General features: G+C 47.9%; 1 long non-coding RNA gene across 1 annotated transcript in view; it reads right to left on the bottom strand.

Annotated features, from left to right (window-relative positions):
- Positions 1 to 9,495, bottom strand: part of LOC147114238 (uncharacterized) — a 30,120-nt gene extending 20,625 nt beyond the window's left edge. Inside the window, exon 1 of the long non-coding RNA XR_015079392.1 lies at positions 9,226 to 9,495. This is a non-coding gene — a long non-coding RNA (uncharacterized LOC147114238). The remainder of the gene's footprint in view (positions 1 to 9,225) is intronic.
- Between the last annotated feature and the right edge of the window lie 10,758 nt (positions 9,496 to 20,253).

Genomic DNA, 20,253 nt, shown 5'->3' with positions numbered 1-20,253 from the left:
GGTGCCTAGGACCCCTGTGCAATGCAGGAAGAAGTTCAACGACCTCACTCGGGTCGTCAGGGTGAGTGCCCTTTTCAGAATCCTCTTCATCCCTGCATGTCGACCTCACTTTATGGCCAAAGGGTCCTGAAAGCCCCAATGCCCAGCCATCATCCAACACCTATGGCCATTTCAGGAAACTCACATGCACATTCAGCACTTTACACACTGTAAGGGCTAATCGACCATGGGAGGCAGTGCAGCCAAGATCAGGGCTTCACACTGTACTCAGAGCCCGTCCTTTCTCTTGCAGGGCAAGCTGGCGCATAAAAGGAGGCAGCAGCAACGGACCGGGGGAGGCCGGCCTCACCTTCAAGCCCTCACCGATCTGGAACAGCAAGTCCAGCGGATTATGGCAGGCCGGATAATTGGCCCCATCGCCACTGGCGATGCCGACCCCGTTCTGGACAGCAATGGTAAGGTCATCACCTTTTTGACCTCTCTCCTTCCACTTGTGCCTCACACCAGCATCCTTTGCCACTATCGAACCAATACAGTACATTGCAGCACTCATGCCTCCCTCGCTGCCACCCTGTCCTCACGCTAAAGCCACTCTTGTACCTCCCTGCTTTCAGATGATGATTCGCCAGGTGAGGAGGCGGGCCCTCAAGCTGCCACTGTGAGTGACTCTGAAGGCAATGAGGAGGAGGAAGCCAGACCATTAGTGCCACTCTCAGCCGAGGTAGCCCATGGCCATAATGGGGCACGTCTTCCCTGGAGGGGAGCAGTGGGGAATGGACTGAGGAGGGTGAAGCTCCGGGGCCCAGCGGGCTGCAGCAACGCAGGGGGGGGGGTGGTAGGGAAGCTCGGCGGCCTTCTCCCCAGAAGGAGAGTCTGGCCTCGAGCCCTGCTACAGTGAGCACAGAAGAGGTACGGCTCCTCGCTGGAATGAGCGCCCAGGCGGAGCACAGGCACACTCAGCTCATGGCTGCAGTGGCAAGGATGCCCGAATCCATTGATTCACTGGCAAGGAGTGTCCAGGACTTCAGCGCAGCACAGGCAAGGAGTCTCCAGGACTTCGGCGCAGCACAGGCAAGGATTGTCCAGGACATCAGCGCAGCACAGGCAAGGATTGTCCAGGACGCCGGCGCAGCACAGGCAAGGAGTCTCCAGGGCTTCGGCGCAGCACAGGCGGCTGCCACGCAAGTGCTTAGTGCTGCAATGCAGTCAGTGGCTGGTCTCATGCAGACACAGATTGAGGCCACACGAGCACTGACTGCTGCCACCTGTAGGGGTTCTCAAAATCCCCTCAGCCCCCGAAGATCGGGAAATATTAATCCACATCGTGGACGAAGACTTTGTGTACTTTAAATTGTCTCTGGGTTGGACAATGTTTTAAAACATGCCCAGAACCACAAAAGGCTGCATTAAGGAGCCCGTGAGCTAAGCAGCAGTTGGACACCGGAATCAAGGGACTTTGTGAAAATTGCACTCTTTAACATTGTACATTTTATTAAAATGTACTTTTGAGTTTTGAAAAAGAATTTTCAGCAGGAAAAAGGACAGACAGGCCATTAGCATTTGAATAGGAGCCCAAGCTGTCAATCACCCTGTGGTATTGGGCGGGTCAGGTAACCTACAAGCTGTTTGTTTACACTGGGGAGTAGCCTGTTTGAATCTGCCAATCAAATCGGGAAGCCCCTCCCTGCAGAGGCAATCGATTTGTTTACAGAAACTGCTTCAAGGATATTTGCACAAGGAGTAATCACTTGAGACTACAGTCTCAGTTAACTACAGACAATGGGTTTCTGTTTACTGAAGTACAAAGGGATCTGGGGGTCCTGGTGCACGAAACTCAAAAGGTTAGTATGCAGGTGCAGCAAGTGATTAAGAAGGCCAATGGAATGTTGGCTTTCATTGCTAGGGGGATAGAATATAAAAATAGGGAGGTATTGCTTCAGTTGTACAAGGTATTGGTGAGACCGCACCTGAAATACTGCGTACAGTTTTGGTGTCCATACTTAAGAAAGGACATAATTGCTCTCGAGTCAGTACAAAGAAGGTTCACTCGGTTAATCCCGGGGATGAGGGGATGGACATATGAGGAGAGGTTGAGTAGATTGGGACTCTACTCATTGGAGTTCAGAAGAATGAGAGGCGATCTCATTGAAACATATAAGATTGTGAAGGGGTTGGATCGGGTGGATGCAGGGAAGATGTTCCCGATGATGGGTGAAACTAGAACTAGGGGGCATAGTCTTAGAATAAGGGGCTGCTCTTTCAAAACTGAGATGAGGAGGAACTACTTCACTCAGAGGGTGGTAGGTCCATGGAATATGCTGCCCCAAAAAGCTGTAGAAGCTACATCATTACATAAATTTAAAACAGAAATAGACAGTTTCCTGGAAGGAAAGGGATTTTAAGGGTTATGGGGAGCGGGCAGGAATTTGGACATGAGTCTAGTTTCGGATCGGTCATGGCCCTGTGGGTAGCGGAGTGGGCCCAGGGGCCGTGTAGCCTGATCCTGCTCCTATTTTGTGTGTCTAATTCTGTTAGATTCAGGAGATGGTTCTGTGATAGTGGATTGGCGGTTAGGATCAGATCAGCCATGATCTTATTGAATGGCGGAGCAGGCTCGAGGGGCCGATTGGCCTACTCCTGCTCCTATTTCTTATGTTCTTATGTTCTTATGTTCTTATAATAATACAACTCCATTCAAACCCATCAGGATGAATGAAGACACATTCAAAACTGCAGCTATCACAGAAGAGACACTTAAACTGAGAAGAGGAACAGTTTAAAATTGAATGGGTTTGGAACACACATTACTGGACAATGGGGACGGTTTGAATCCCTTTTGTTTTAGCCCAGAAAATCCGGATGTGGGCGGGAACATTTCGGCCCCAAAATTGGGGTATAAGAGATAGCTTCTCAGAGCATCGCTCTCTCTCTCTCTGGCCTGCTGCCATGTGCCCTCTACAGCGTGGAGTCTGTCTGAAGAGGTAAAAACACCAGCAGTTTGCTTTTAAAACACTGGGGTGTTTCTTTACTTCAGGACAGTGAAGATCTCGTGGGGCACGGACCTGGCATTATAGTGGTGAGCATATATTTTTCTGGCCTTCCACAAGGCAACTTAGGATAGGCTTAGGGGTGGCAGAGTAAAGTGGGAATTTCGTAAAGAATTGTTATTTTAGTCGTTCTTCCCTCGTTGTGTCCGTTTTTCCCTCCCCTATTTAAGCAATTTTACCGTGATTACTTTAATCGTGTGGTGTAGTTTCTTCAGTTTAATAAAATTTGACTTTCTCGCATCCAGACCATTTGTACATTTTAATATATCATTAATTATAAGTTCCTCCAGTCATTTCTGGAAGGGTGGGTTTAGCGATTCGGAACCGCTGATTGGGATTGGTCACAGTGCAGGGGGAAAAAAGCTGCCTGACCAGGTGAATTGCTGTAAACCAGGTAAAGGAAGGTAAATTACCATAAACCAGGTAAAGGATGCCCCCCTACACACCCTCGCTGGATCGGGCACGAATCGCCGGGGCCCTCGCCGCGCCGCAGCAGGCCAGCAGTCTGTGCTTCAGCAGATTGCTCCGTATGCTGCAGTGCTGCCCCATGGGAGTGCCAGTGTGTCGTCCGAACAGGGAGTTGCTGTCCTCTCTCAGGATGACAGCATACCTGCTGCCAACACTGTCACTTCTCCACTGCAGCTGCCACCACCTGTTGGACAGACTGCTGCCGCCCATGCAGAGTTGGTATGGTCAGCAGCCGAGCCCTCCAAGCCCAGATCTGGTCCAGGCCATCCCTCAAGGGCATCTGCAGTCTCAGTTTCTGACACTCAGCAGCCTTCCCCCAGCCTTGCTGCAGCGACTGGGGTCCCATTGCGGAGGAGCTGCAGGGTGGGAAGGGGCGAATCTCGAAAGCGAAGCAGATCACCATCAAAGGGCAAAAAGTAGGAGGTGTGGCAAAATGTTGTTAAATGTTTTATTGAAGGCCGAGAATCCTGGTCATTTTTGGGTTACTGTTTTGTTCATTGTCTCCAGGTTGTGAGAGCCAGTTATGTGAGTGACAGCTTTTTTGGGGGTTCCTCTCTATTACTTTGTCATGCGGGAAGGGCACACAGTTTGTTAAATAAAGAAGTGTCTTTATTCAGAATGTGCATGTTTCCTCTTTGAACTATTTGTTGCCTTGACCGGCTTAGGGGTTGCGGCACGGTTCCATTCATGTTCTTTGAATGGCAGAAGCCATTCCCTCAGAGGGGGCCGAGAACCGACTTGCTATAAGCCGCTGATGGACAGCCCTTGCATTTTGTGCCTCCCTCCCGTCTTGGTGCTGCTGCTCCTCCTCCTCCTCCTCCTCCTCCTCTGCTGGTGCTCCAATGTCTGGTGGCAGTGGCTGAGTCCTGAGGATTGCCAGGTTATGCAGCATGCAGCACACAACAATGAAATGAGAGACTCGCTCAGGTGAGTACTGAAGAGCTCCTCCGGAATGGTCCAGACAGCGGAACCGTTGCTTGAGCACGCTGATTGTGTGCTCAATGATGTTCCTGGTTGCTTGATGGCTCTCATTGTATCGTTCTTCAGCAGGGGTGCTGGGCAAACGGAGCGAGGTCATCAGCCAGGTGCACAGAGGATAGCCCTTGTCCCCGAGAAGCCAGCCTCCTGGGTGAGCCAGGGCCTCGAAAAGGTCTGCCACAGGATGAAGACGTCGTGGCTACTGCCTGGAAAGCGGGCATTGACAGCGACTATCAGCTGTCTGTGGTCACAGACCAACTGGGCGTTCAGCGAATGGAACCCCTTCCAGTTGTGGTAATCCTCGGCATTCTCTTGCGGCGCCCGCAAAGCCACATGCGTGCAGTCAATGGCGCCCTGGACCATGGGGAAGCCCGCTATTCTTGCAAATCCCATTGCACGTTCTTGCTGCTTGTCCAGGGTCATGGGGAAGGAGATGTACTGACGTTTCCTTTTAAAGACGGCATTCGTGTCTTGACGGATGCAGCAATGCACCGCGAACTGGGAGATATTGGCAATGTCCCCAGTAGCGGATTGAAAGGAGCCGGTGGCATAGAAGTTCAGAGCCACTGTGACCTTCACTGCCACTGACAGAGATGTCCTGCTCCTCAGTTGAGGCTGCAGATCTGGCTGAAGCAGGTGGCAGAGCTCAGTGACCACCTCCTTGCTGAATCGCAGCCTCCGACAACACTGCTCATCAGACATATTGAGGTATGAGAACTGTTGGCGGAAAACCCTGGGACGGTAAGGTCTCGTGTGCCGATGCCTGTTGGCCCTCCTCCGTCTGGCCATGATTGGCACTCTCTCTCTGCATCTCTGTGCCCTCTCAATGTAATGGAGAAGCCCAACGTTCCCACCCATTGCAGCCCCTATAGTATTTGGCCACTCAAGGTCATGCCGGTGAGAAAGCAAACCAACTACAAAGTTCTGGTCAGAAGCCAAAAGTACCTCAATGCAGAGAGCTCTCTCCCTTTGTCTCTCTGCAAATCTCTCTCTCTCACACAGAAGGAGTGGTCCAAAAATGGCTACCACAATGAAGCCAGGAAGAGCCCCCTTTAAATAGCGCCCCCCCAGCCCCACAGCGACTGGGAACGAATCAAATTGGGCAGGGCTGCCTTGAGGATGAGTTCATTGAGTGTATTAGGGATGGGTTTCTTGAGCAGTATGTAACTGAACCAACCAGGGGGCAAGCAACCTTAGATTTGGTCCTGTGTAACGAGACAGGATTAATTAAAAATGTCCTAGTAAAGGATCCCCTTGGAATGAGTGACCATAACATGGTTGAATTCCATATTCAGTTAGAGGGTGAGGAGGCTGTATCTCAAACAAGCGTGCTAAGCTTGAATAAAGGAGACTATGAAGGTATGAGAGTGGAATTGAGTAAAGTGGATTGGGAAAATAGGTTAAAGGATAAGACGATACATGATCAGTGGTGTACATTTAAGGAGTTATTTTACAAATTCCAAAAAAAGTATATTCCACTGAGAAAAAAAGGGTGTAAAAGAAAAGACAGCCATCCGTGGCTAAGTAAAGAAATTAAGGGTAGTATTCGACTAAAAACAAGGGCATATAAGGTAGCCAAATCTAGTGGGAGGATAGAGGATTGGGAAAACTTTAAAAGACAGCAAAAAATAACAAAAAGATTGATTAAGAAAGGGAAGATAGATTATGAAAGTAAATTAGCAAAAAATATAAAGACAGATAGTAAGAGTTTTTATAGTTATATAAAAAGAAAAAGGGTGGCTAAAGTAAATGTTGGTCCCTTAGAGGATGAGACCGGGAAATTAATGGTGGGAAATATGGAGATGGCAAAAACACTGAATGAATATTTTGTATCAGTCTTTACAGTAGAGGACACCAAGAATATCCCAACACTTGACAAGCAGGGGGCTATGGGGGGGAGGAGCTAAATACGATTAAAATCACTAAGGAAGTAGTACTTGGTAAAATAATGGGACTCAAGGCGAATAAATCACCTGGACCTGATGGCTTACATCCCAGGGTTTTGAGGGAAGTGGCGGTTGGGATTGTGGATGCATTGGTAATAATCTTCCAAAACTCCCTGGACTCAGCAAAGGTCCCGGCAGACTGGAAAACTGCTAATGTAACACCCTTATTTAAAAAGGGCAGTAGACAGAAGGCTGGAAACTATAGACCGGTTAGCCTAACATCTGTGGTAGGTAAAATTTTGGAGTCCATTATTAAGGAGACAGTAACAGGACATTTGGATAATCATAATTTAATAAGACAAAGTCAGCATGGTTTTATGAAGGGGAAGTCATGTTTGACAAATTTGCTGGAGTTCTTTGAGGAAGTAACATATAGGGTGGATAAAGGTGAACCAGTGGACGTAGTGTATTTAGACTTCCAAAAGGCATTTGACAAGGTGCCACACAAAAGATTATTGCTTAAGATAAAAAATCACGGGATTGGGGGTAATATTCTGGCATGGATAGAGGATTGGCTATCTAACAGAAGGCAGAGAGTTGGGATAAATGGTTCATATTCAGACTGGCAATCAGTAACCAGTGGTGTTCCGCAGGGGTCAGTGCTGGGTCCCCAACTCTTTACAATCTATATTAACGATTTGGAGGAGGGGACCGAGTGTAACACATCAAAGTTTGCAGATGATACTAAGATGGGAGGGAAAGTAGTGAGTGAGGAGGACATAAAAAACCTGCAAGGGGACATAGACAGGCTAAGTAAGTGGGCAGAGATTTGGCAGATGGAATACAATACTGGAAAGTGTGAGGTTATGCACTTTGGCAGGAAAAATCGTAGAGCAAGTTATTATCTTAATGGCAAGAAACTTGAAAGTACTGAAGTACAAAGGGATCTGGGGGTCCTGGTGCACGAAACTCAAAAGGTTAGTATGCAGGTGCAGCAAGTGATTAAGAAGGCCAATGGAATGTTGGCTTTCATTGCTAGGGGGATAGAATATAAAAATAGGGAGGTATTGCTTCAGTTGTACAAGGTATTGGTGAGACCGCACCTGGAATACTGCATACAGTTTTGGTGTCCATACTTAAGAAAGGACATACTTGCTCTCGAGTCAGTACAAAGAAGGTTCACTCGATTAATCCCGGGGATGAGGGGATGGACATATGAGGAGAGGTTGAGTAGATTGGGACTCTACTCATTGGAGTTCAGAAGAATGAGAGGCGATCTTATTGAAACATATAAGATTATGAAGGGGTTGGATCGGGTGGATGCAGGGAGGATGTTCCAGATGATGGGTGAAACTAGAACTAGGGGGCATAGTCTTAGAATAAGGGGCTGCTCTTTCAAAACTGAGATGAGGAGGAACTACTTCACTCAGAGGGTGGTAGGTCCATGGAATATGCTGCCCCAAAAAGCTGTAGAAGCTACATCATTACATAAATTTAAAACAGAAATAGACAGTTTCCTAGTAGAAAAGGGAATTAAGGGTTACGGGGAGCGGGCAGGAATTTGGACATGAGTCTAGGTTCGGATAGGTCATGGCCCTGTGGGTAGCGGAGCGGGCCCAGGGGCCGTGTAGCCTGATCCTGCTCCTGTTTTCGTGTGTCTAATGCTGTTAGATTCAGGAGATAGTCCTGTCATAGTGGATTGGCGGTTAGGATCAGATCAGCCATGATCTTATTGAATGGCGGTGCAGGCTCGAGGGGCCAATTGGCCTACTCCTGCTCCTATTTCTTATGTTCTTATGTTCTTATGTAAAGGAGGGGGGCACACTGAATTTCCGGTTCGGGGCGCCCCAAGGGCGTTGCACCATGAAATGATGTCAGGATCAGCGTGCGTAGCTGAGCGGGCATTGCGGTTTAGTGCCGCCACTAAACGTCCACTCAATTTTGCGAGAGGCGCAGGTCTCGCCGCGCCCGGGCGTTAGCTGGCTCGTGTCCCACTTATCGCCCTCTTAAGGCGCTAGCGGGTGGCGCAACCAACTGAATTTCTCCCCCATTGTCTTTGGTTCACGCCACGAACTCCATTCCCTTTCCACTGATTCGATCTCTCTCCCCGGCAACTGTCTAAGGCTGACCAAGTCTGTTCACCACCTTGGAGACATATTTGATCATGAATTGAGCTTCCTACCTCATATCCGTCCTATCACTGAGACTGCCCATTTCACCTGAGCTGGTAGCGCCCCGCTCCACTGCACTGGCGATGATGACGTCATCACCGTGCACAGCGCCCCGTTTTTGCTCCCCCTGAATCTGCGCCGGGCGATGACAGCGACGGATTCAGGGGGCGGGAACGGAGCGGCAGGAGGGTTGCGGGCGGTAACTAAAGGGGAGGTGGCGGGTGGGGGAAAAAAGATCATCTGACTTACTTGTAGTGGCCCGTTGCCTCTTTGAATGCGGGGTGCGTGCCGCAATCTGGCAGCCCGGCGCTCCTTGCGTGCTGGGCTGCTGGCACGGCTCCCCACTCCCCGGGGGTCCAGGTGGAGCCCCGCAGTGTTGTGGGCTTGGGCCCTCCCCTTTAATGAGGGGAAGAGCCCTTCCATGCAACAGCGCTACGTGGCCCAGTACGTAGCAGAACGCACCGCCCCGATATTCAGGGTTAGCGCTCTAAGAAGGATGTGAATTAGCACCCCACCTCCCTCTTGGGGCGCTAAAGCTGAATTTACCGATCGCCAGCGCTATTTGTTACCAGGCGTTAAATTTAACGCTCAGGTGATGTTAGCGACCCAAAATGGTTGCTTGCGAATTTTCCCCGCACTATGTGTTACAACACAGAGCTTTCTGCTTTTACTCACAGATAATCATGAGTATTGCTGCCGTTATATCGTCGATTTGTTGTTTCGATGTTTATTTGTCTCCACCCTAACACGGGCTCTTTCTCTCCTGTGATTGGAAGTTCTCACACTCACAGATGTCCGTCCTGTGCAGACTTTTCCTCGTAGATTCCTAATTCCATGGTTTTGAACTAGTTTAATGTATTAAAGAGTTTGGTTGATTGTTTTGAAAAGGTTTCTTTTGGAAACTCGCCCCCTCGTTCTCCTCGCGGTCAAACACAAAATTTAACTGCTGTTGACAAGCAGCCGACAACTTTATTTGAAAAAGGCGCTGTGTCATTATTTCCTGCTTTTGTGAAGTCAGGAATTTCATTGTGACGTCGTGTGGCTCGAGTTGTCACATGACCTGCCAGGTGATGACCTCACTGGTGAGGGTGACCTCACAATTGATCGACTCGTACATTTATGGGTTGATTGTTAAACTGCTTTTAAAATTATTTTTCAGTAAGTTAGTGGTAAATAATCCAGATTTAAGGATGGATTCTATGAACTTGTGTTCTTGACAGGGTGCCCTGGCCTTCCATGTCCCAGATTCCCAATATGAGCTCCCAATGGGTGAAGCTCAGCAATGGGAGTCTGAGCTGGTAATATCTTCCCTTATACAGCATCATTACAGGGGTTCAGCTCCAATCATTAATCCTGGGCTACACAGATTGCAGTCGGGTCTCTCAGTTATACCAGGGCCTCATTTCTTTCTCGCAGTGACTATTGACAACGCGGCCGGCCTGCCTCATCGGTGAAAATAATTACATTAAAAAGCATGGCATTCTTATTAATGGCCCAGAAATTCGGGTCACCACGGGTGAGTACGCGTTGAGTACTCACGCGTAGACCCAACAAAAGTGCCGGTTTCGTGCATGCACTGCACATGCTCGGGAAACCGGAACTTCCGTTCCCTTGATAGAAAGGGTTGACAGGTGGAACACGTGCGGCGGAGAGGCAGCGTGTGCACATTGAACTTGCATTTTTTTTGCAGATTTCTCCGGGAGGGTAAGTCTCCAGGGGTTACACTTTTAAAAAGCAGGTGCTTTTAACAAGGTAAGTGGTGAATTAAATAACATTAAAACAATTTTTCCACAGGTTTATTATTTTTAAATACTTTAAAGAAAGGTAAGTTTATTTTTAGCCCCATTAGAAAATGTAATTAATTTTTTCAAATTTTTAAATTATTGTTTAAAAAGTAATTTCATATAATTTATAGTTATTTAAAAAATGTGATTTAAAAAAAAATTATTTGAGGTTTTAGTGATGTTTTGGGGCTTATAGTATTTATAGGTTTGACAGCTCTTCCTGTCAAACTTATGAATGAAGCATTCCCTGCTACCATTGGCTCTCCATGGCCCATGTGATCCCAGGGGACGCTTCGAACTAACTGCACCCCTGGGATACGCAAGCACTGTGCGCCAGCAGTTGGAGGAGGCCCACGATCGGAATACCACGCAGGGCCACAGCTCAACGGCCGGCGCTCTAGGTAAGTGCAGGTCGGAGGCTTGCACCCACGGGAAGCCCCCGACCTGAATTTCTGGGCCATTATATTAATGGAAAAATTGACATTCCACAAATATAAAATGAGTTTTTCAGGGCCAGAATGGTTGTTAAGCTGTCAAAACACCCTTAAAACCCAGTTACACCTCTTTCAACAAGGCTGATCTTTTGAGGTTTGTTTTAACAGCGACATTGCAGCGTAATAGGGGAAGTTTTCATCAGGAACTACATTTCGTTGTGATTTGAATTGATTGTCGGCTCCGGGGAGCTCGACAGCGCCACCTGCGGAGACGGCGAGAATCACCAACAGCAACTTCTGGATTTCTCCGTCTATCTGCGCACGCACTGACTCCGGAAGATTCTGTCACATTCCAAGGAGTAATGACAGTGAACGCTGACAGTTTCACCGTCATTACTGCCGCAAAATCTGGGCCAATGTATGAAGTCTCAGTTTCTCTCTAACTCTTGGATAAAGTCTCCCCCGGGCCTCCTTTACTCCAGTATAAACATTCCCAGCTCCCGGAACCTCTCCTTGTAGGCCCAGGGCCTAAAGAAGAAAGAGCTTCAATTTACGGAGCACTTTTCCCGTCCTCTGGACATCCTAAAGCTCTTCACCACCAATGAATTACTTTGAGGTGCAGTCACTGTTTTTTCGGCCAACACAGTCGCCAACTTACACGCAGCAAGTTCCTAGAAACAGCGAATAAGATGAATGATCTGTTTTGGGTGAGGGATGAATGTTGGCCAGGATACCAGGAGAACTCGCTTTCTTCGAATAGAGCCCTGGGATCTTTTACACCCACCTGTGAGGGCAGACGAGGCCTCGGTTTAATGTTTAATCTGAAAGACGGCACCTCCGACAGTGCAGAGCTCCTTCAGTACTGCACTGGAGTGTCAGCCTACATCACGGGCTCAAGTGGGACTTGAACCCACAATCTTCTCACTCGGAGACGTGAGTGCGACCAACTGAGCCACGACTGACACTACCAGCTCCTCCTGTGATTGTGGGGCTCCCAAGATAGCTTCTAACATTATGGGGAGTCAGGCCTTGGTGGTGCTTTCCGATCGGCAGTCCTAGCTTCCTTTGAGAAGAGGAGCCTCTGCCTCTACTGTCGGCCAAAGTGTGGCACGTGCACATCTGTCTGCAGCTGGGCACAGGGCACCTCTCGGAGCACCGACTGTGCCTGGCATCTCTCAGCTGGCCTTCCAACAGCTCAGACGGGAGTCACCAGTGGGGGCCACAGCAACCTATGTGCCAACCAAAGAGAAAACAACAAAAAAGAGAAAGCGGGTCAAGAAATGTCCGCAATACACTGACATTACCGTGACCTTTAAGTGAACTCACTTATGTTACTGCTGCCTAGCAACCCTGGATAGGCCGCTCACGCAGGTAATGTTAAGAATGTCTGGAAATCGTACGCGGGATGCCCCTCCCCCAAATTAATATTTAAATGGTGTTGTATATTTCAGGGGAACATGAGCTTCTGGTCACCTGTTATTTTAATTCTCCAGATCACTCCCACTCTGACCGCTCTGTCCTCAGCCTCTTACACTGTTCCAAAGAACCTCAACGTAAGCTGGAGGAACAGCACCTCATCTTTCTATTAGGCACTGTACAGCCTTGGGGACTCAACATCGAGTTCAACAATTTCAGATTTTTAAAAATTCATTCATAGGATGTGGGCATCACTGGCAATGCCAGTATTTATTGCCCATCCCTAATTGATCTTGAGAAGGTGGTGGTGAGCCACTTCTTCAACTGCTGCTGTCCGTGTGTTGAAGGTACTCCCATAAAAGTTCCAGGACTTTGACCCAGCGGTGATGAAGGAACAGCGATATATTTCCAAGTCAGGATGGTGTGTGACTTGGCGGGGAACTTGGAGGTGATGGCGTTTCCATGCACCTGATGCCCTTGTCCTTCCAGGCAGTAGAGCACGTGGCTTTGGGAGGTGCTGTCGAAGAAGCCGAGGCGAGTTGCTGCAGTGCATCTTGTAGATGGTGCACACTGCAGCCATGGTGCACTGGTGGTGAAGGGACTGAATGTTTCAGGTGGTGGATGGGGTGCCAGTCAAGTGGGCTGCTTTGCCCTGGATGGTGTTGAGCTGCTTGCGTGTTGTTGGAGCTGCACTCAGCCAGGTAAATGGAGAATATTCCAACACACTCCTGACTTGTGCCGTGTAGTTGGTGGAAAAGTCTTTGGATAGTCAGGAGGTGTAAGAAATAGCTGTTAGATTCAAAGATGGGTTTAATTCTTAGAACAGAGACTGAGAACATGCAGCCGGGAACAAATAGCAGAAATGCCAGCAAGGTCGAATATCAAACATCAAAAGACAAACAGAAGTGATAAGGGAATTGTAAAATGTAAAACAACACAGGGTGGTGGGTAAGAGACAAAAATGGAGCCGAAAAGTTATAAAATGTCCTTAAAGAAACATAACAAAACATTCCTCAGAAAGATAAGAGGGAGGCCTTGTCAGTCATGCAGAAAATGACGGCAAGGGTTGCCTTCCCGCTTCACAACTGGACAATAGGATGGGGATCAAATGATGGACACCAGGTGATTACTGGCCCACCGAAATAACTATAAATATCGACGACCGAGAGAGGAAATCAGGCAGTTAGGGGTGAAGGCTTCCCCGAGGTGGCTACGGCCTAACACCTTGGTCAAGTTTAGCCTCTGAGGTGGCTGACGGCCTAACACCTCCAACAGCTTGAGAGATGACCCAACAGAAGTGACCGCTGCAGCAGAGTGCAGGAATTCACCCAATCTGAGACCGCCGTACTGCCTCCCTGAACGTCCAGTCGTGGCATTCTGATTCGGGAGTCGTAGATTGCTCCTACTGTCACGGGTTGTATCTCTATTATTCTCGGCTTAAACCATATGTAATACCTGATTATGCTTTAAAATTGTAGCTCTTTAATAAAAGCCTTACAACTTCTTAAACCCTTTTGGCTTGTGATCCGGATCTTACAGAGATGAGTCACTTTCCACGGAATACCCAGCCTCTGATTAAACATAGAAACATAGAAGATAGGAGCAGGAGTAGGCCATTCGGCCCCTCGAGCCTGCTCTGCCATTCAATGCTCTTGCTCTTGTATTTATGTGTCTGGTCCAATTCAGTTTCTGGTCAATGGTGACCCCCCAAGATAGTGGGGTTTCGGCGATGGTAATGTCATTGAATATCAAGGGGAGGTGGTTTGACTCTCTCTTGTTGGAGACAGTCATTGCCAGGCACATGTGTAGTGCGAATGTTAATTACCACTTATCAGCCCAAGCCTGAATGTTGTCCAGGTCTTGCTGCATGTGAGCATGGACTGCTTCATTATCTGAGGAGTAGCAAAAGGTACTGGACACTGTGCAAGCATCAGCGAACATCCCCACTCCTGATCTTGTGAAGGAAGGAAGGTGATTGATGAAGCAGCTGAAGACGGTTGGGCCGAGGACACTGCCCTGACCTACTCCTGCAGCAATGTGTTGGGCTGAGATGATTGGCCTCCAACAACCACAACCATCTTCCTTCTTGCTAGGTATGACTCCAGCCAGTGGAGAGTTTTTCCCCGATTCCCATTGACTTCAGTTTTACAAGGACGCTTTGATGCCACAATCGATCAAATGCTGCCTTGATGTCAAGGGCGGTCACTCTCACCTCACCTCTTGAATTCAGCTCTTTTGTCCATGTTTGGACCAAGGCTATAATGAGGTCTGGAGCCCAGTGGTCCTGGCAGAACCCAAACTGAGCATTGGTGAACAGGCTAAGAGCAGCTTGATAGCAGCTTCCATCACTTTGCTGATGACTGATGGGGCAATAATTGGCTGGATTGCATTTGTCCTGCTTTTTGGGGACAGGACATATCTGGGCAATTTTCCCCTTTGTTGGGTAGATGCCAGTGTTGTAGCTGTCCTGGAACAGGCAAACCCGAAAGCAGTGACACCGACCAACCTCAATGCTCATATAAGCATTCTGGAAAATGTAAGGGAAAGGCTACAAAGATCAAGAGGACAACATCGGTGGCACAGCCCAGGGAGAGTGAGAAGCAGTGTGCAATCCTCATAGGGGACTCGATCATCAGGCACACAGGCAGCACCCTGTGTAGAGGTAAGGCTAGGGGACTCTATCATCAGGCACACAGACAGCACCCTGTGTAGAGGTAAGGCTAGGGGACTCGATCATCAGGCACACAGACAGCACCCTGTGTAGAGGTAAGGCTAGGGGACTCTATCAGAGAGAGACAGCACCCTGTGTAGAGGTAAGGCTAGGGGACTCTATCAGAGAGAGACAGCACCCTGTGTAGAGGTAAGGCTAGGGGACTCTATCAGACAGAGGCAGCCCCTGTGTAGAGGTAAGGCTAGGGGACTCTATCAGACAGAGGCAGCCCCTGTGTAGAGGTAAGGCGAGGGGACTCTATCAGACAGAGACAGCCCCTGTGTAGAGGTAAGGCTAGGGGACTCGATCAGACAGAGACAGCCCCTGTGTAGAGGTAAGGCTAGGGGACTCTATCAGACAGAGACAGCCCCTGTGTAGAGGTAAGGCGAGGGGACTCGATCAGACAGAGACAGCCCCTGTGTAGAGGTAAGGCTAGGGGACTCTATCAGACAGAGACAGCACCTGTGTAGAGGTAAGGCTAGGGGACTCTATCAGACAGAGGCAGCCCCTGTGTAGAGGTAAGGCTAGGGGACTCTATCAGACAGAGACAGCCCCTGTGTAGAGGTAAGGCTAGGGGACTCGATCAGACAGAGACAGCCCCTGTGTAGAGGTAACACTGTCTCAAGCAGTGTTTTTTTCTCCAGGAGCCAAGGTGGCTGATCTCTGGGATTGTTTGTTTCAGCCTTCTCACCCGGGGGTCCGCAGCCCCCTACGGGTCGGCGAGAAGGTTTCAAGGGGTCCGTCAAATCTTCCGATTGTTTCTAAAATGATTTCACGTTGACTTCCTGTTGCTTTCTATTGGATGATCACCGGGGGGATTACTGGCGATCAGCCGGTTCCCTGGAAGCGATTCTCTTTCTGTGGACAGATGCGGGGTTTCAAGGACTGACACCCCCTGTGAAGGAGGAAGGTCTCAGACAGATTTCAGTCTGTGGAGAAGGAAGAGAGGAAGAGCTGTCTTTGTGCACAGGCAGCCTGCTGCCCGGGTGGCTGAAGGACGCGATCTTGCTGCTCCAGCCTTTCACCATCCCGGGACACTGAGACAGATTTGGGGGAGCAGCCAATGTCGCTCTTGGAACCGGCTTATTGAAGAAAATGATTCATTGCTGAATGTGTCGGAGCGATGCAAAGGCAATCACCGAGCCTCGAACTCTGACCCGTGCCGCAATGATGGTTGTTGGGTGTCTTTTTGCAGCACATTTCAGTTGAATTCTACGCACCAGCCCAGTGCCCAGGGGATGATTTGCCAGTCAGCCCGTGGACTGTGGGAGCGGGCTGCCTGGCTTGAAATAGGATTGCAATGTCGGCGATTGATTTCCTGGGGACAGCTTGACACATATTGGAGTGCGGTCTGTTTGATCTCTCTGGAGATGCAGCCGATGGAACAACACGTTTCATCTGAAATAATGGCCTCACATTTCCTGATATTCTCAACATTGATTCCTGGTTACATAAGCGACAGGCTGAAAACATTCAACCACCATTTACTGCTTTAAAGCCGCACACCGCCTCCTCCAATGGTTAGTCCGACTTTTGCAGCATCCCGTTTAGTTCTCAAACATTCACATTGAACCTTGAGATGTTGGGTTCGACTGGTTTGGTGTTTCAGCAAGTTTTCAGACTCGAGAAGCGGAATCCCAATTGATCATTGTGAGACCAGCACAAAGCACGGAGATTGAAATATTGATCTCATTGGGAAAGAAGAGTTGCTAGTCGGAGGGTAGTTGTCCAGCATTTTAAAGTTGCAGATTACTAACACACATAATGTGCCCGGTTTATCTCAATAACTCTGGGGCAGTTAAGTTTACAAAGACCAGCGAGTTTATTAAAGACATTAGTTGCTTGTTTGCCATATTTTCAGTAAATAAACTGAATCCTGCCAAACATGTGAACACAACCTTTGTCTTCGAACACAGATTTGTTGTAAAACTTGTGAATTTGAGGAATTTGAAACCATCCAGATGATCAATCAGGTGAAATGACTGCGCTGCAGATCAATGAATCTCCCCAATGTGGACATCCTGACCTTAACATGCCACAACTCAGACAATCTTTGCATCAATTTCTTTGGAAATAAGCTCGATCTGAAAATAAAGTCAGTTGTTTGGACCTGTTGTTGCTGCAGATTTTGGTGCCGGGCCTGGGGAATGTCCTCGAACTATCACTAAATAATGCCAATATTCTGCTGGGGTTTCTGGGTCGCACATTTCTATTTATTGAGATATCGGGGGGGCTGGGGTGGGGTTTCTGTGCATTTGGACCAGAATCCTATCCCTGCTCTTTATAAATGGATTGATGATGTCGGTACAGGAAGGACTGAGGGAGTCTTTCTTCCAGCTCAGCTGTTTGAAGGATGAGGCCATTTATACTCAGACTGTCCTAAAGTGATGGATCACCTTTCATAGACTCATCGAGCACAGAAGGAGGCCAATCGGCCCATCGTGTCTGTGCCGGCTCTTTGTTTCATTGTGTAACTAATTTTTATACAGAAAAATACTTGTGTTGTGTTACAGGGGTGGGTGGAATTTTTATAACATGGGAGGGAGGCCTCAGAAGTAAAAAGGTTGAGAAACCTTGTGTATAAGAACTTTGAACTTTCCATTTTTCTGGCCCAGACATGAGGCCGATATGGATGTTTCACTGCACACCCGCCTGACTGCAAACCGTGTGGAGTTGATGGAAAAGTTCAGACTATTGTAATTAATACTTCAAAATGGGAGGCCCAGAGAATGAAGCAGGCTCAATGCCCCATCCTCTGGCCGGACCTAGAAATGTATTGTAGTTATGTGTACACAGGAAGCTATATAGAATGATTTGTGATTCGAGATTATTCCTACTCTGTTAAACTTTTCCTCTGTGTCTTTGTCTTCCACATTATGTAATCGCACATGTCGATTGTTATTGTGCAATGCTGAGAGAAATGGTACACGATTACACAGATAGAAAACAATTGCATTCCAAATTGGACAAACAAGTGAAAATCTGGGATCAGATGGGAATATGGATTGGTGTGAGGTGTGAAGATATGGAGCAGTGTATTATGCCAGGAAGCCCTGCAAGCAAAGTGACATTGAGGATACTACACGAAGCATTATAACAGCAATGACAATATGAACAGACTGGGTAAGGATTAAAACCTGTGAGAGAATTCGAGCCCAGGGATGTTGTCCTACATTATACACTGTTTCCATCTTCGCTCTCCCAGCTGTCCTATATCCTTACCAAGGCCACATTTCATTGTTGATCAACTTGGCGACGCTCTGATGTGACCGTCCGGTCAAGTCTAGATTTAAGACTCAGTGTCAGTGGTGGAATCGATGTCCAAACTGTATAACCACCTTCTCGGATTCCTCCCTTAAACCAAATCCACCTCGATCTCCGGAGCATTATGAACGTTCACTGGGATCAGGACTGAACTTGCAATTTCCATAGGAAACTCTAGAGAAAAGCAAAATAATGTAGTTAATACAGGGCACTCTTGCTTCCCATGATGGTAAGCCAAGTCCGATGTGGTCCCACAGTAATGACCCCTTCCCATGTACCCGTGTCTTGCTTGTCCTGATTTCCATCTTTGAACACTAACAGTACAATTAGGGGAGCGCTCATCCAGGGTGAAACCACAAGCCGGGACACTGTTCTGGGTGACATCAGACCGACACATCCACGTGTCTTTGATCAGAGATCAGCAAGATCAATCTGGTGCCACCCTGGTTCACCACTCTTTCTCAATACCTTTGGATAGTTTACCAATTCCTTATGAATATCCCCTTCGAGGACGTCTATGGACTCCACCTTGAACATCTCGAGAGGCTTCTGGTCGGGTGGTAGGCGTGGAATTCCAATAGTCACAGCGAAAAGTTGTCCTCCTATCCACCCTTGACAGGAGTGTTTTACGGAGTATACAGACCCCAGGCGCCTAACATTACAATGGTTTCCTCCATCACCAGTCCATTTATCGAGCTGTTCATCACTTATAAAAGAAGGGCTAATTAAGAAAGGGAAAATAGAATGAGAGTAAGCTTGCAGGGAACATAAAAACTGACTGTAAAAGCTTTTATAGATATGTGAAGACAAAAAGATTGGTGAAGTCAAGCGTCAGTCCCTTGCAGTCAGAATCGGGGGAATTTATAATGGGGAACAAAGAAATGGCAGACCAACTAAATACATATTTTGGTTCTGTCTTCACAAAGGAGGACACAAATAACCTCCCAGAGATGCCGGGGAACAGAGGGTCTGATGAAAGGGTGGAACTGAAATAAATCAGTATTTGTAGGGAAATGGTGTTAGGAAAATTGATGGGACTGAAGGCCGATAAATCCCCAGGGCCTGATAATCTACATCCCAGGGTATTAAGGAAGTGGCCCTAGAAATAGTAGATGCATTACTGGTCATCATCCAGAACTCGATAGACTCTGGAACGGTACCCATGGATTGGCGGGTAGCTAATGTTACCCCACTATTCAAAAAAGGTGGTAGAGAAAAGGCAGGGAATTATAGACCGGTAAGCTTGACATCGGTAGTGGGGAAAATGCTAGAGTCCATTATAAAAGATGTAATAGCAGAGCACTTGGAAAGCAGTGACTGGATCGGACAAAGTCAACACGGATTTACAAAAGGTAAATCATGCTTGACTAATATACTAGAATTTTTTGAGGATGTAACTGGTAAAATAGATAAGGGAGAACCAGTGGATGTGGTGTATTTGGACTTTCAGAAGGCTTTCGATAAGGTCCCGCATAAGAGATTAGCGTGCAAAATTAAGGCACATGGGATTGGGGGCAAGGTATTGAATTGGATAGAGAACTGGTTGGCGGACAGAAAGCAAAGAGTCGGAATAAATGGGTCGTTTTCCGAGTTGCAGGCAGTGACTAGTGGGGTACCGCAAGGATCGGTCCTAGGACCCCAGCTGTTCACAATATATATTAATGATCTGGACGAGGGAATTGGACGTAATATCTCCAAATTTGCAGATGACACAAAGCTGGCTGGGAGGGTATGCTGTGAGGAGGATGTCGTGAAACTCCAGTACGATTTGGACAGGTTGGGTGATTGGGCAGAAACATGGCAAATGCACTATAATGTGGATAAATGTGAGGTTATCCACTTTGGTGGCAAAAACAGGAAGGCAGATTATTATTTGAATGGCAATAGATTGGGAGAAGGGGAAGTGCAAAGAGACCTGGGTGTTCTTGTGCACCAGTCGCTGAAGGTAAGCATGCAGGTGCAGCAGGCGGTTAAGAAGGCAAATGGTATGTTGGCCTTCGTAGCAAGAGGGTTCGAGTACAAGAACAAGGATATCTTGCTGCAGTTGTACAGGGCCTTGGTGAGACCACACCTTGAGTATTGTGTGCAGTTTTGG

Source organism: Somniosus microcephalus, chromosome 8 (genome assembly GCF_052327205.1).
Source record: "Somniosus microcephalus isolate GS21.2 chromosome 8, FLI_Smic_1.0, whole genome shotgun sequence".
Classification (NCBI taxonomy): Eukaryota; Metazoa; Chordata; class Chondrichthyes; order Squaliformes; family Somniosidae; genus Somniosus; species Somniosus microcephalus.
The sequence above is the reverse complement of the archived record's forward strand: the minus strand, read 5'-3'. Positions and strand labels throughout refer to the sequence as shown.